This window comes from Pongo abelii, chromosome 16 (genome assembly GCF_028885655.2).
Source record: "Pongo abelii isolate AG06213 chromosome 16, NHGRI_mPonAbe1-v2.0_pri, whole genome shotgun sequence".
Taxonomy (NCBI): domain Eukaryota; kingdom Metazoa; phylum Chordata; class Mammalia; order Primates; family Hominidae; genus Pongo; species Pongo abelii.
This window is the reverse complement of record NC_072001.2, coordinates 101,575,988-101,590,830: the sequence shown is the minus strand read 5'-3', so window position 1 is coordinate 101,590,830 and position 14,843 is coordinate 101,575,988. Positions and strand designations below refer to the sequence as shown.

Genomic DNA, 14,843 nt, shown 5'->3' with positions numbered 1-14,843 from the left:
CTAGCCCAGGAGAGCTGAGAATCCCGCTATAGCGTCCCCCTTTAGCGCTCTCCACAACACCCAAGCCGAATAGGTCAAAATCCTTTAACCGTTTTGGCCTTTACTTCTCTTACTGAGGTGGCAGCGATAGCTAACCTGTTATTTAAGAAGCTCCAAAGGCCGCGCTGCTGCGCTGTGACCACGCATCGGAGGGACCACGTTTTCCCGCGGACGGTGGATCCCGGGTGGCGGCGCGCGCTCTCCGCAGCCTCCCCGCGCGGCCACTAGATGGCGCTGGTGCACTTTCCTATCGGCTCCGCGGCGCCCGCCTCCTGGCTCCCAGGGTCCCACCAGAGTCCCCGAAGTGTAATAACAACGTGCGGCTGTGAGCTGAGGCCGGTCTCACTAAGATGTCCAGGAAATGATATGCAGCCAGGAGGCTTGGCCTAGAGGGAACGCTGACTGTGGGACTGTGGCTGGAGAGAGCCTTTTAGGACTTTACAGGTCTCCCTCTCCACGCCCCGCATGCTGCCCCCACCCAAGCCCAAGCCCCCTGGGGTGGCAGAGTTCCCGTCACGGACCCTAATATCAAGGCCCTCCCTTGCTGAGCGCTCATAAAAGTGGCGACAGGCGATTTTCTTCTCACGGGAAGCCTCTAATCTGATTGCATCCCGCATTCTTTTGTGTCTGAGCATCAATTCAGCCATGACAAGGAGGAAAAGGAAAAACGCCACAGATTGGCGAGGGGCCCGCAGAAGGTCCCGAGAGAGAAGGAGCGATCTGCTGGGCTGGAGGACTGCAGGGCTGGGCATGTGAGTGAGGGGTCCGTGGGCGCTGTGGGAGCAGAGGAAGCACGGCAGGGTCGGGCCGGGACTGAGGAGACACCCGCGGCAGGGGGCTGCGGGGACACACGCAGCCACCATGGCCTTTCCAGCAGCAGTCTCCTTGGAGGATGAGGCCGTAATGGTGATAGTAATAAACACAGGGCGGCAATGAGAACAAACGCACTGAACTCTCACTGCATCCCTGCGAGGGAGGGACTGTGGTGTCCCAGTACACAGGTGGGGAAGTGGAGGCACAGGGAGGCGGAGGCGGGATTCCAAACCAGGCCTCTGATTCCAGGGCCTCCTTGCCTCAAGCCAGAGACCCCAGGGTGTGCAGTAGAGGTCCTAGGAGCTGTGGTGTCCCGATTGAGGGGGCTGCCCCAGCCTGGGGCCTTCTTGGGATGTGTCTCTCCTCATTGGCTCCAGGGGCAAGGAGGAGCCACGGGACCCAGGATTCCCGACTGTTCCACCCGAGGCCCCACCCCCTCCCTCAGCGCAGCTTTGCAGGCACTGGGGCTCCCAAAGGACAGAGCTTTGAATCCTCCTGGGAGGTTTAAGAGAAAGTGCTGAGTCCCCCATGCCCTACCCCTGAGACTGCTGACAGGCATCGCTGAGGGCTGCAGCTTTGGAATCAGGCATCTTCTGAGGAAGAGAAAAGCACCACAGCCACAGCACGGAAGACTAGGTGAGGGCGGTGGGAAACCTCTGCACCAGGCCAACCTGTCCATAGGGACCAGATGGAGAGAGGGAGGTGGATGAACATGAAATACGAGTGCAGGAAATTGCTGTGTAGACAGCACCCCTGGAGCTGAGCGAGGCTCCCTGCAGGGTCTCCTCTCAGTGACTGGCGCTCCGCTCACCTAAGTGCTCAATCTGGGATGCCTGGGAGCTGCCCTCGCCGCTTTCTTGCTGCGTGTTCTCAGGCAAGTGCTTCAACGAGCCCCTCAAGACCACCCCTCAAATGCCCCGCTCCTCAAGCCTCCCTCAGCTCTTGCTTTAGTGTTCCAGAAACACACTCTAATTCAGGTTTCTGGTTTTACTTTCTCATAGGGCCCTGTGTTAGGGCGTTCGTGTATTGTTATAAAGAAATACCTGCAGCTGGATAATTTACAAACAAAATAAGTTTAATTGGCTCACAGTTCTGCAGGCTGTAGCGCATGGTACCAGCACCTGCCTCTGGCGGGGGCCTCAGGAAGCTTCCGATCAGGGCGGAAGGCGGGGGGTGGGGTGGGAAGCCAGCATCACAGGCGAGAGCAGGAGCAAGAGAGAGGGAGAGTGTCACACACTGTTAAACAACCAGGTCTCAAAGACTCACCCACTGTGGTGGGGACAGCACCAAGCAAGCCATTCCCGCGGGATCCGCCCCCGTGGTCCAAATACCCGCCACAGGCCCCACCTGCGACATTGGAGTTTACACTTCAACATGAGATTTGGAGAGACAAACAGCCAAATTATATCAGCCCCCCCAGTTTACTGCCTTAGATTTTTTTTTTTTAAATTTAAGAGATGAGGTCTCACTCTGCTGCCCAGGCTGGAGTACAGTGGTGCAATCAAAGCCCACTGTAACCTCGAATTCCTGGGCTCAAGCGAGCCTCCTGCCTCAGCCTCTCTAGTAGCTGGGACCGCAGATGCCTGACACCACATTCAGCTAATTACTACTTTTTTTTTTTTTTTTTTAAGAGACAGGATATCACCATGTTGCTAAGGCTAGTGTTTTAGATCTTTTTGAACTTCTCCCTTATAGCTTTTAACAGTTTGTTATGACCCATCTACTGGTGTGATTTTTGGCCTGTCTCTCTGCCTCCGTCTCCTCCTCCTCCTCTCCCTCCCCCTTCTCTTCCCCGCTCTTCTCTTCCGCCCTCCTCCTCGTCCTCCTCCATTTCCTCCTCCTCCTTCTCCTACTTCAGGCTGTAAGCCTCCTGAGACTGTCAGTTTTGCTCCCCACTGTGATAGGGCCTGGGGCAGCTCCTGGAATCCAGTGGGACTTGAGAAAATTGGATTCAGCCCTCTCCTGGGCCCCAAGCTGGTCCCCACCCATGCTGGTCACACCTTGCTGCCAGCTTATGCTCTAGTGGTAGAACATTCTCTCCCTCTGCCTGCAGTTACTCAAAGATGAGATTTACAAGCAGACTACTTGGCCGGGCATGGTGGCTTATGGATGTAATCCCAACACTTGGGAAGCTGAGGTGGGCAGATCACTTGAGGCCAGGAGTTCGAGACCAGCCTGGGCACCATGCAGAAACCCATTCTCTACTAAAAATACAAAAATTAGCTGAGTGTAGTGGCGCACGCCTATAGTCCCAGCTACTCGGGAGGCTGAGGCAGGAGAATCACTTGAACCCAGAAGGCAGAGGTTGCAGTGAGCCGAGATCTGAGATCACACCACTATACTCCAGCCTGGGTGACAGAGTGAGACTGTCTCAAAAAAAAAAAAAAAAAAAAAAAGAGCAGAGCTTTTATTTGGAATTAGTTTTAAATTGACAAGAGATGCAAAAATGCAGATAGTAGAAGGCGCTCCTGTGTACTTTTTATTTCAATTCGCTTGTGTGTAATTTTTTTTTTCAGAGGCATTGGAGGGTGAATTATATGGAACATGGCCCTTTGCCCTCCAGCACTCCAGTGGGTATTTCCTAAGAATGGAGATAACCTCTTATGTCATCACAGTGCAGTCACTGACACCAATTTGCATTGATACAATACTTTCATCTCATCTACTGTCCATATTCTAATTGTGCCACTTGGTTTAATAATGTCCTTTATAGCATCCCCCCTCCTCCATAGTACAGGATCCAGTTTAGGGGCAGATACTACATTTAGCTGTCATGTCTCTTTATATACCTTGATCTGGACCATTTCCACAGCATTTCTTTGTCTTTTGTGACATTGGCATTTTTGAAGCATATAGTAGTTCTGCTTTTAAAAAAAGAACCTTCTTTATATTGTGTGTGTCCGATGAGTCTCTGTAATTATGCAGGAACACAGAGCAGACAATTTTGTTTCTTCTCAAGGTATCCCATGTGAAAGCAGATTTAAAATCAGAACTTTCTTCAAATGCCTTCTCATAGCATAAGCTATTAATATTTTCATTTGTTTTTGCTACCATGGGATCTGTGCAATGCGGGAACGTCAGGAGATGGCTCTCTTTCAATGTGGACTCTGAAAAAAACTCATTTATTCTCAGCTGTGGTTGAAAGACCTTAAATAAGCCTCCTGGCTTCAAGCAGGAAGGCCGGCTTTAGGCATGAGTGATGCTGGCAGTTCCCACGCTTCCCAAATGCCATTTTCCCTGTCGGTACTGCCTGGGCTGCGCTATAAAGTCGTCCCCACAGAGCAGCTGTGGCTGGGAACAATTGACCTTTTACCTCCGCGGTGGTTTCACTGCATGGTTTTGAAAACACTCCAGTGTGCCGTACCACAGCGGGGGTTCCGGGGAAACAGTTGGCAGGCTCCCTTGCCCTCTGGGCCACCTCTCTGCACTTGGAGTGCTGCTAAAATGCTGATGTCCCAAGAAGAGAGGACACCAGAAGCTATTACTGGCCATTGGCTACTGAAGATGGCCTAATAACTGTGTGTCCCTGGGGAGGATGGTGGAGAACTGGACCACAAGGGTGCATGGTCTCTGGGACTGATAGCAGTGGTGACACCCTTGTAGACATCCCTTTCTGCATGGCCCTCACTGGTCCCAGAAAAGAAAAAAGACATATCCTTGTTGATGCTTTAAAGCGTCCATTGAGAAAGCAGCCAGAGGAGGTGGAAAGAGAACCAGTGTTCACTGTTCGAGTCTTGGGTTCAAATCTTGGCTCTGCCTCTGATGAACGAGGGGTTTTAACTGCTCCTGTGCCTCTTCAGTGTCCACAGTTTGTGGTGACGATAGACAGACATTGTGTCTGCTTAGAGTCAGAGCTTCCACAGTGCGGTGCGCTGCCTCCTCCTGCCTCCTGACTACTCTGTACTCCCCCAGCATTGAGATGGGGAGGTTATGTCACCATGCCCCAGATATGGAAATAATTGTCACCAAGAAACACCTTATCCTAATTATAGTTTCCTGCAAACAAGAGGCACATTCATAAGAGGAAGCGCCAGGTTGGTCAGGGTGATTGGGTTGGGGAACATGGGTCAGAGGTCTTTATTGTGCCTTCCGTGGGATGGAGCAGAGAGGCAGGGCAAGCAGTCTCAGGATTAGCAAATTTGAAGAATTTCCAGGCTCCAGGACATCCAGGCTGTCCCTAGTTGTCTGGCATCTGGCCCTGGGGTGATCAGGGTGGATGGATGGTGGCTCAGGAGGGTGGGAACCTAATAAAGGAGGATGCTGGAGAGGGTGTGTAAGATCGAGATTTGTTTGTTTGCACTTGAAAAACATACTTGGGGGTAGGGGGCAATTTGTTGACTCTCTTAGGAATTAGCTGTCACTGGAGAGGCAGTCCCTTCAGGGTCAGCAAAGCCAGAAATGTCATAGCATCAGAATACAGAAATAAAATAAATCAGAAGACATGGTTGATATGGGTACTTCCATTCCCTGCGAGGAGTACGTTCTAACTTTGGACAGCCTCCCAGGAGGCTGCTCTCTGGGTCCCCAAGGCTATGGCTTTGTTTATGGTCTTCTAGAATGCATGCTTCACTGACACAAATATAAACTTCCTGGGTGAGCACAGAATGGCTAGATTCTTCATTTAAATGGGGATGCTTCCAGCATTCCATGAAGCTTGGCAGGCACAGCAGTGCCTGCAGAGGCCTTGTCAAAAGCCTCTCTTCAATCTGTTTCTTGCTCAACAGGTCAGCCAGGGCAGTCACCAGGAGATGCCTGCCTGGGGTGGGTTGGGGAGGCCCAAGAAGAGGACCGACCCCTTGGGAAGAGAGTGGCAAGCTGGCTTTGCATGACAGCCTGTCTCAGTGGAGTTTGCGTTCTCTCCGATGGCAAGTCCGAAGGGGAAGCAAAACGTCGTACAGACCGCTCTGGAATGTAAGGGCTCTGAGCTCACCAGGTTTTGTTTGCAACTGGGAATGAGGCCATCTCGGGTGACCAGCCCCAGCAGGGAGCAGTAGAGTCAAGTGGCCCTGCACATTACTTCCTGTGTGTGTTTGTGTGTGTGTGCACTTGTGTAAGCTGTGGGGCGGTCAAAACTGTTGTGAGCTCCAGGGGTGATGGTGAAGGTCAGTGCTGTGCAAGGCCACTCATGGGCTACAGTGGGGGCACACTTGGGGTGGAGTAGGGAAGAAGACCACCTTTTTTATGGCTCTCTGAAACTGAAGAGTTGGGGGCTACTGATGAGGATTGATGTTGTCCGAGTTCTGGGAGGAGCATCTGACTTGATATCAACAACTGGGCTTGAACTGGAAAAATCTGGAAGGATGGTGAAACACTTTGACAGAGAGGCTACAGTGCATTGGTCAAGCCAAATTGCAATGTCCCTTCATCCAGCCTTTTTTTTTTTTTTTTTTTTTGAGACAGAGTCTCGCTCTGTCACCCAGGCTGGAGTGTAGTGGCGTGATCTCAGCTCACTGCAGTCTCCACCTCTCGGGTTCACGCCATTCTCCTGCCTCAGCCTCCCGAGTAGCTGGGACTACAGGCGCCTGCCACCACACCCGGCTAACTTTGTACTTTTAGTGAGATGGGGTTTCACTGTGTTAGCCAGGATGGTCTGGATCTCCTGACCTCGTGATCTGCCTGCCTTGGCCTCCCGAAGTGCTGGGATTACAGGTGTGAGCCACCGCGCCCGGCCCATCCAGCCTTTAAGTTTCTCTGAGAATGTGCAATGTGACTTCCTCCCTCCTCCTCTTGTTTCCTTCTTTCCCTTTTTCCCTCCATTCCATACCTACTGTGAATCAGTCACTGTGTCTTAGGCACTGGGGACAAAAGGCCCAATGCTGGCCTGCATGGAGTTTATAATCTAGACCAAGGTTCTTCAGCCTCAGCGTTATTTAGTGGTCTGGGCTGGGGAATTCTGCTGCCAGCAGCTGTCCTGGGAATTATATGGTGTGCAGTTGCCTCTCTGGATGCTACCTACTGGATGACAATAGCACCTCCCTGTGCTCCAGTATTTGGCAATCAACAAATGTCTCCAGACATTTCCCAATGTCCCACGGGTGTCACAGTCTCCCTGGTTGAGAACCACAGGTCCGGTGGGGAAAACAGTCAACCCATCAGCCTGGGCAACACAGCTTGCATAGCACGGCCAGAGTGCCCGGATGGGTCTACTCAGGAATCTTCTCCTGATCAGAGTCTGGGGCAGTGGAGTTTGCAGTAGGTGTTTAGTACATACCTGTTGAGAAGGTAAGGCCCCCAAATAAAACCACAGCCAGGAGAAGAACTTTTTTTTTTTTTTTCCTAGACAGTGTCTCACTCTGTCGTCCAGGCTGGAGTACCAGTGGTAAAATCATAGCTCACTGCAGCCTCCAACTCCTGGGCTCAAGTGATCTTCCTGCTTCAGCCTCTGAGTAGCTGGGACTACAGTCATGTTCTACCGCACTTGGCTAATGTTTTAGTTAATAGTTGTTGTAGAGACAGGTTCTTGCTGTGTTGCTCAGGCTGGTCTCAGACTGACCAGCCTGAAGGGCTCCTTCTACCTTGGCCTCCCAAAGTGCTGGGATTACAGGTGTGAGCCACCACAGCCAACTGTCTTAATATCATGGGGCGCTTGTCCTGGATTCTCTGCATTGGTTCCGTCAATCAGGTATCTGTAAATAAGATAAAGAATAAAAAGACCTTTCTTGCTAATCTCTTTCTGCTTTTCCTTTACCTTGAAATAAGTGCAGTGGAGGAGAATGAGTTCATTTGGTGGCAGGCCTGCAACTGGAGGAGGTTTTCTACTTTTCAGTAAACCTCGAATTCCCTTAATGTTTCCGTGGCCTTTTAAAGAGGAGGCAAAGAAGAGGGTCCCAATGGTTTTCCTTGTGTCTGATCCAGGGGAGCCAGCTTCAGCTTTTGCCAAGTGTTTGGTTGCATCTGACGCTTGGTGAAGTCACATGCACCTGCTGCCCTGACATCCAGCAGAAGGAACCATCTGGCTCAAGAATCCATTACAGAAGAGGCCGTCAGCACCCGCCCCTTGTGCCTCCCCACGTCCAGCTGAGTTTTTCTCTCTCTGCTCAACTCCAAAGTGTTGATGGGTCAATCGATGCGGCCCTTGCCACTGCGTCTCACTGGGAATTCCGGTGAGGTGGCTGTCTGCCTGCGTGCATGCCAGCTAGCTCCTTGGTCAACACACACTTGTTTAAAGTGCTACAAGATGCTGCTGGAAAGGATTTGCTCTGGCTCATTTGGCTGTTGAAAAAGGCCACACCTGCTTCAAGTTCCTCAAATACTCAGGGGGTAATTACAAGCATTTTCAGAAAACAAAACAGCCAAATGGAAAATTTTTGTTACAAATCACACTTTGGCCACTTCAATAGTTGAAATGGCAAGAGATTGGAAACCCCCTTAAGTGAGACCATGCTATTTTTGAGAACATATTCTTTAAGAGGAAAACTGTTCTAAATACTAACAATGGTGACAGTGATGCTGTTTATGATAACAGTGACAGATCCACATAATTTCCATTCCCAAAGGTTCCTTTCGGTCACTCAGGCTCCCAACCTTGGAATAATCTTTCTTTTCTGCATATCATCTCATGGTCAACTAGTTGCCAAGATCCCTAGAATTTCCATCTTTCATCCCACATTGCTGTTTCTCTCCTTTCCCTCTGCATCACCTTTGTTCAGCTCCTCATGTGTCTTTCCTAAACTTTGGCACGGGCTGTCTAACCTGTATCCACCCTCCCTTCCATTTTATCATTCACCTTTCAACCATTTCCCAGGAATTCCATTGTATTAGTTACCTGTTGCTGAGTAAAAATTAGCCGAACATGTGTTGGCTAAAAACAACAAACATTTACTATGTCACGTAGTTGCCAAGGGTCAGGAATTTGGATGCATCTTAGCCAGGTGGTTCTGGCTCATGGTGTCTCATGAGGTTTTAGTCAAGATGTCAGCAGGGGCTGCAGTCATGGAAGGCTTGACCGGGGCTTAAGGATCCACTTCCAAGATGGCATACTCATATGGCTATTGGTAAGAGACCTCGGTTCCTCCCTAGTTTTTGATAGGAGGTATCAGTCTCTCATTACATGAGTTTCTCCACAGTGCTGCTTGAGTGTCCATATGACATGGCAGCTGGCTTCCCCCAGAACAGGTGATCCATGAGAGGAAGCAAGGAGGACAATGCCATGCCTTTTAAAACCTAGTCTTGGCTGCCAGACACCATATCTTCCTCATATTCTGTTAGAAGCTGGCCCACATTTTAGTTTAGAGGAGGGGAATTAGGTTCCACCTTTAGAAGGGAATGGTGTTGAAGAATTTGTGGACGTGCTTTAAAATGATCTCATCCCTTATGTAAACACTGCTGTCTGTGTTTTCAGGGAATTTAGTCCACAGGCTCTTCCGTGATTGGTTTACCCAGTCTAGACAGACAAGCTGCCCGAAAAGTAACCCAGTCCTGGTGCGTCTTCCTTAAAAACCGTCACAGACTGCCCCGTGTTTAAAGAATTCAGCACAAAGTGCCCCTCCCACCCTCTGCCACCCTTAACTTTCCTTCCTTCCCTCCTTCCTTCCTTCCTTCCTTCCTTCCTTCCTTCCTTCCTTCCTTCCTTCCTTCCTTCCTCCCTCCCTCCCTCCCTCCCTTCCTTCCTCTCTCTCTCTCTTCCTTTCTTTCTCTCTCTCTCTTTTTCTCTCTTTCTTTCTTTCAATGGAGTTTCACTCTGCCTCCCAGGCTGGAGTGCGCTGGCACGATCTCAGCTCGTTTCATCCTCCACCTCCCGGGTTCAAGTGATTCTCATGCCTCAGCCTCCTGAGTAGGTGGGAATACAGGCACCCGCCACCATGTCTGGCTAGTTTTTTATTGTGTGAGGTTTTTTTTTTTTTGAGATAGAGTCTTGCTCTGTTGCCCAGGCTGGAGTGCATTGTGCAATCTTGGCTCACTGCAACCTCTGCCTCCCAAGTTCAAGCGATTTGCCTGCCTCAGCCTCCCAAGTAGCTGGGACTACAGGCAAATGCCACCATGCCCGGCTAATTGTTTTGTATTTTTAGTAGAGACAGGGTTTCACTGTGTTAGCCAGGTTGGTCCCGATCTCCTGACTTGTGATCCACCCGCCTCGGCTTCCCAAAATGCTGGGATTACAGGCATGAGCCACCGTGCCCGGCCAATATTTTGTGTTTTTAATAGAGACGGGGTTTCACCACGTTAACTAGGCTGGTCTTGAACTCCTGACCTCAGGTGATCCACCCATCTCGGCCTCCCAAAGTGCTGGAATTACAGGCATGAGCCACTGTACCCCACTGCCACCCCTAACTTTCAAGGTAACTGACATTTCTGGCCATATCCACTCCTACTCCACAAAGGGCAGCCTACCTTCTAGTTTACCTGGCAACTCGCTCTCTTCTGGACACATCCTGCGCTCCACATCCTGTGGCTCCAACAATTCCCACTGCCCTCTGGACTCCTGCTTCTCCCTTACACCCATTTTTAATCACCAAGCCCTGCTGGCTTTACTTTCTTAATTAGTTCACAAATAGTTCCCCACCTCTCTTTCTCTCTCTCCAACTCAGGGTCAGACCCCTGGCTTCTCACCAGGAGTCCTGCAAAAGCTTCCCCTCTGGGTTCTCTCTCCACCATTGCCTGCTTCCTCACCAATTTCTGGAGTTGCCCTGTGACCCATCTAAAGTGTGAATCTGACCACATCCACTCTTTGCTTAAAATCCTTCCCTGGCTTTGCACCAATGACTGGATAAAGTCCAGCTTCCTCCTGCGGAACCCAAGACCCTCTGACAGGTCCCCCAGCCGATGGTCCTCTCAAGACTCCCATGTCTTGTTCTTGCAGCACCGCACCCCAGGCTGTTACAGACACACTGGGTGGTGCCCACCTTTTCCCTTTGCTCGTTTCCCTTTGGCAGGTGAGATGAAGAGCCGGTGGGAAAGAAAGCTGCACAAGAGGGAACCCACGTGAATGTAAGCCTCAAGAGCCTGAAGACATCTAGGGGAGCACTCAGCCTTCCATCTGGCAAAGAATGGGGCTCCTCAGTTAATTCTATGCAGGCCTCAGAGGACAGGGTACATATGGATTCTGCAACCAAGGTGCTAATTAAACTCCCTAATGACCTTGACCTGGAAAATGACGCTTTTTGCTGAGCCCCCTGTAAGCCTGGCAGAGCTGCTACTAATAACTCATAGCATATCTGGCAGAGTAATATGCCCAGAGGAATTTCTGCTTCTTTGTGCATATTTTTTTTTTTTTTTTTTTTTTTTGAGACGGAGTCTCGGTCTGTCGCCCAGGCTGGAGTGCAGTGGCGCGATCTTGGCTCACTGCAAGCTCCACCTCCCGGGTTCACGCCATTCTCCTGCCTCAGCCTCCCGAGCAGCTGGGACTACAGGCGCCCGCCACGACGCCCGGCTAATTTTTTGTATTTTTTAGTAGAGACGGGGTTTTACCGTGTTAGCCAGGATGGTCTCGATCTTCTTTGTGCATTTTTAAACTCACTTCCAAATTAGGGAAAGAAGCACTTTCTCACTTCTGTGCAAGAATCCACATTTCTGAATGGTTCCGCCCGGTTCTTGCCTAACACAGGCAGTGTTGTGATATGATGTGGATGCCCAATTAATATGAATACAGTTGACTTTCAAAGAGAGCCGTAAGGGAATTCTGAGCTTCCTCACACTTTGCTAAATGCAAAACAAAGCTGTCTTCTGCGATGACCTTCCCCTTCTACTCAGAGCTGTTGCGTCTTGGGAAGGGTTTGATTCCTTTGTCTGGGAGTCATTCTTGTGGGCATCACTGTCCAGCACTGGCATGGATGGAGCTTACTGGATGTTTCCTTTTCTTGTGGTGTGTGGTGCCCTTTAGTGTTATTTGCGAAATATTTTCCTTTGTTTCCACTCTGGCCACATGCTAGGGTTGCCCATCCTGGCCCTGTCATGATTGGATGGTGTCAAGTAATTAGCTCACATCAATGATTGTGCATAGATCATATCCACAGACTGGACATTTAATTGTCATTATGAGACCCTCCAGATCTCTGTTTCCTCCTGGCATTGCTGATCAGAACCATTTGAGATGGTAATTGTTCAGTAAGCCTGGATCTCTGAGCAGAGTCCCCTTGCTGACCTGTATCGTGATTTTTAGCCCACTGAGATTTTGGAGTTGTTTGTTACTGCAGTACAGCCTAGCATATCCTGACTGATCTATAGCGTTTGGCATTTTCAGCAACTTAGTATTTACCATAACTTTGCTTGCACAAAGGCAGTGTGCCTTTGCTGTTTTGTCAGTTCATAATTCTTGCAGGAATTTTCACTAATGGCCCATTAGAATTTATTATTCTTTTCAAGGTTGGGAAGAGAATGTTGTGGACTAATATCTTTGGCAACTCAGCCCAGTGCCAAGTGGTCTGATATCTGAGAATGACCTTGGCATACTTTGTGAGGTTAACCCTTCCTGGCTTAAAAACAGATGCCCCAGCTTTGGCCAGGCCACTCCATGGTTAATATTGATAATGACAACTGATGGGGTGCCAACTATGTGCCAGGCACTGAGTATCTCTAATTATTACTATAACTCTATAAGTGAGGCTGTATCTTATTCCCATGTCTCAGATGGTAACACTGAGGGACAAACAGGGCAAACCTATTTAAATAGATTGCCTAACCTGTCTTTGATAGTGGAGTCCAGGTTTGGTCCCAACTCTGTATGTAAAAGTCTATGTTCTTTTTTATTGCACCTAGCCAACTCTCCTTTGTAAATTTCTAGGAGAGGGATGAAAGGTGCCTCTGTCCTTAGGGATGTTACGGAAATTATCCTTGATGGTATTAGCCCGTTGATATTCTGTGTTTGGTTGGATGCCACATTTTTATTCATTCATTCATAAATTCATTCATGTATTCATCCACACACTAATTCATGCATTCACTCTTTCATAAATTCATTCACTCATTTGCTCATTCATTAACTCATTCACACATTCATTAGGCTTTGTTGAGAATCTCTCAGGTGCTGGATTTTGTTTGGGATTGGGATTTAGACAAGGACTGGTTAGGATTTCTGCCTTCAACCTCAGTGGACTCACAGTCTTGGAAGAATAGCTCTGTGTGTGTGTGTGTGTGTGTGTGTAAGTATGTATATATACGTATACTATACATATGTGCACACCCACAGCTGTTCCTCCAAGGCTGAAGGCTGTAAGTACATACATGTATTCATATATACATACATATATGTACACATATACATATGTGTACACGTGCACACACAATGGTACAGATATGTCCAGGGAAGTATGAGCCCACTGAGGAGGTGGCTTCTGGTCTAGATAGGATATAAAGCTGTGTCAGGGCTGGCTTCCTGGAAGAGATGATAGTTTTAGAGTTTTTTGTCTTCTATTTTTCTTTGAGAGTTTTTCACGCTCCCCCTGACCCTCATTCCACTAAATTCACAGCCTGAGGGTCAATGTCATTATCCCCAGCTGTGATCCTTCTATTTGTGAGGGTCACAGTGTCCATGGCTTCTATATTCCACCCCCTTCCCCTTCCTCTTCTCCTGCCTCCACTGTGGTGTCATTATTTCCCACATCTAGAAGGTTAATGGCCCCTTCCAAGGAATGGTGATATGGAATCCTAGCTCTTAGGAGGCATAAATAGATTTTTTTTTCCCCCAAAGTTTGGCCTGTCACTTGCTCTTAATGGCTTGAGGTTGGTTGCAGAACTGTCCGGCAGGAAAAAATGAAAAGGACCCTCTGATTACGTGCTCCTAAGTTGGCTGGGGTAATTTGAGCAGAAACAGCTTTGCAGCTCTGGGGGAAAAAAATGTAATTCTCGTGTATGAAAAGCGTGAACCAGAGTTGCCATGTTCACTTCTTGTTTTTAAAGCCCCCACAGGCCAAGTCACATATCTGGGTCAGAGGGTCTATTGATTACCTGTCAGGCCCTGAAGTGTGGGTGATCAATAATACTAACATACAGGAAAGGTGGCCTTGAATGCAGAATCCCATCGTGTTGACCATCCATTTTTTCTTGTCTGTAAGTGCTTTGCAGGGAAGCAAAACGTCTAACCTAGGGCCACAAGTGACCCAAATCCTAAAACTGTTCCTACAAACCAAGGCTTTGGAAATGCTCCGTTCCAAAGGAAGCAGAGGCAGCTTGTTGGCGCCGTCTCTCAGCATTCGGACAGTGGGGCAGACAGGGAGGCAGGGAAGTGAGGAGGCAAGGGCGTTGAGCAGAATTCTTGAGGAATAGAGACAGAGGTCCCTCGCACCACAACCTTGACCTTTCATTAATGTTTAAGCAGGTGCTTGGAGCAAAGTACTTTCAAAAAGTCCTGAAAATCCTTATGACTAATGAAGCATTCTGTGATGGGAAGGCTGGCTTTTCCTGGATCTGCTTGTGAAGCTGTCCATGAACCCCTTTCTTTTTAGGGGGTCTCCTGCTCAGGGCATGCACCCGTTTTTATTTTTATTTTTTTTGCAATGGAGTCTCAGTGTGTCACCCAGGCTAGAGTGCAATGACACCATCTTGGCTCACTGCAACCTCCTGAGTTCAAGCGATTATCCTGCCTCAGCCTCCCAAGTAGCTGGGATTACAGGTGCCCACCACCAAGCCCAGCTAATTTTTGTATTTTTGATACAGACAGGGTTTCACCATGTTGGTCAAGCTGGTCTCGAACTTCTGACCTCAGGTGATCCACCCGCCTTGACCTCCCAAAGTGCTGGGATTACAGGCATGAACCACCGTGTCCGGTCCATGCACCAGCTTCTTATTGTCTGTCTGCCAAGGGGGCCAAGTCTGAGGCCCATTTTGATTAGTCAATGTCATATGGAATGCCGTGGCTCTTGCAACCACCTACCCAGTATCCAGTTTCCCTTCCTTCTTTCTAAGGGACTCAGATTTTGTTAATTCCCCTGCTCCTCCCTGGTACAGCCATGGGAAGCGGAAGTGTGGTTGACCCTAGGTGACTGTGCTGAGTCGAGGGGTGAACACTGGACCTTCCTTGGCCCAATCAGAAAAGTGCTGGAGGCCACTCAGGTGGG

At 49.3% G+C, this 14,843-nt stretch overlaps 1 long non-coding RNA gene across 2 annotated transcripts in view; it reads left to right on the top strand.

The window, feature by feature from the left end:
• Positions 1 to 632: 632 nt before the first annotated feature.
• Positions 633 to 14,843, top strand: part of LOC112129112 (uncharacterized) — a 105,590-nt gene continuing 91,379 nt past the window's right edge. For both annotated transcript variants that reach the window (XR_008513820.2, XR_008513821.2), the window contains exon 1: positions 633 to 1,488. This is a non-coding gene — a long non-coding RNA (uncharacterized LOC112129112). The remainder of the gene's footprint in view (positions 1,489 to 14,843) is intronic.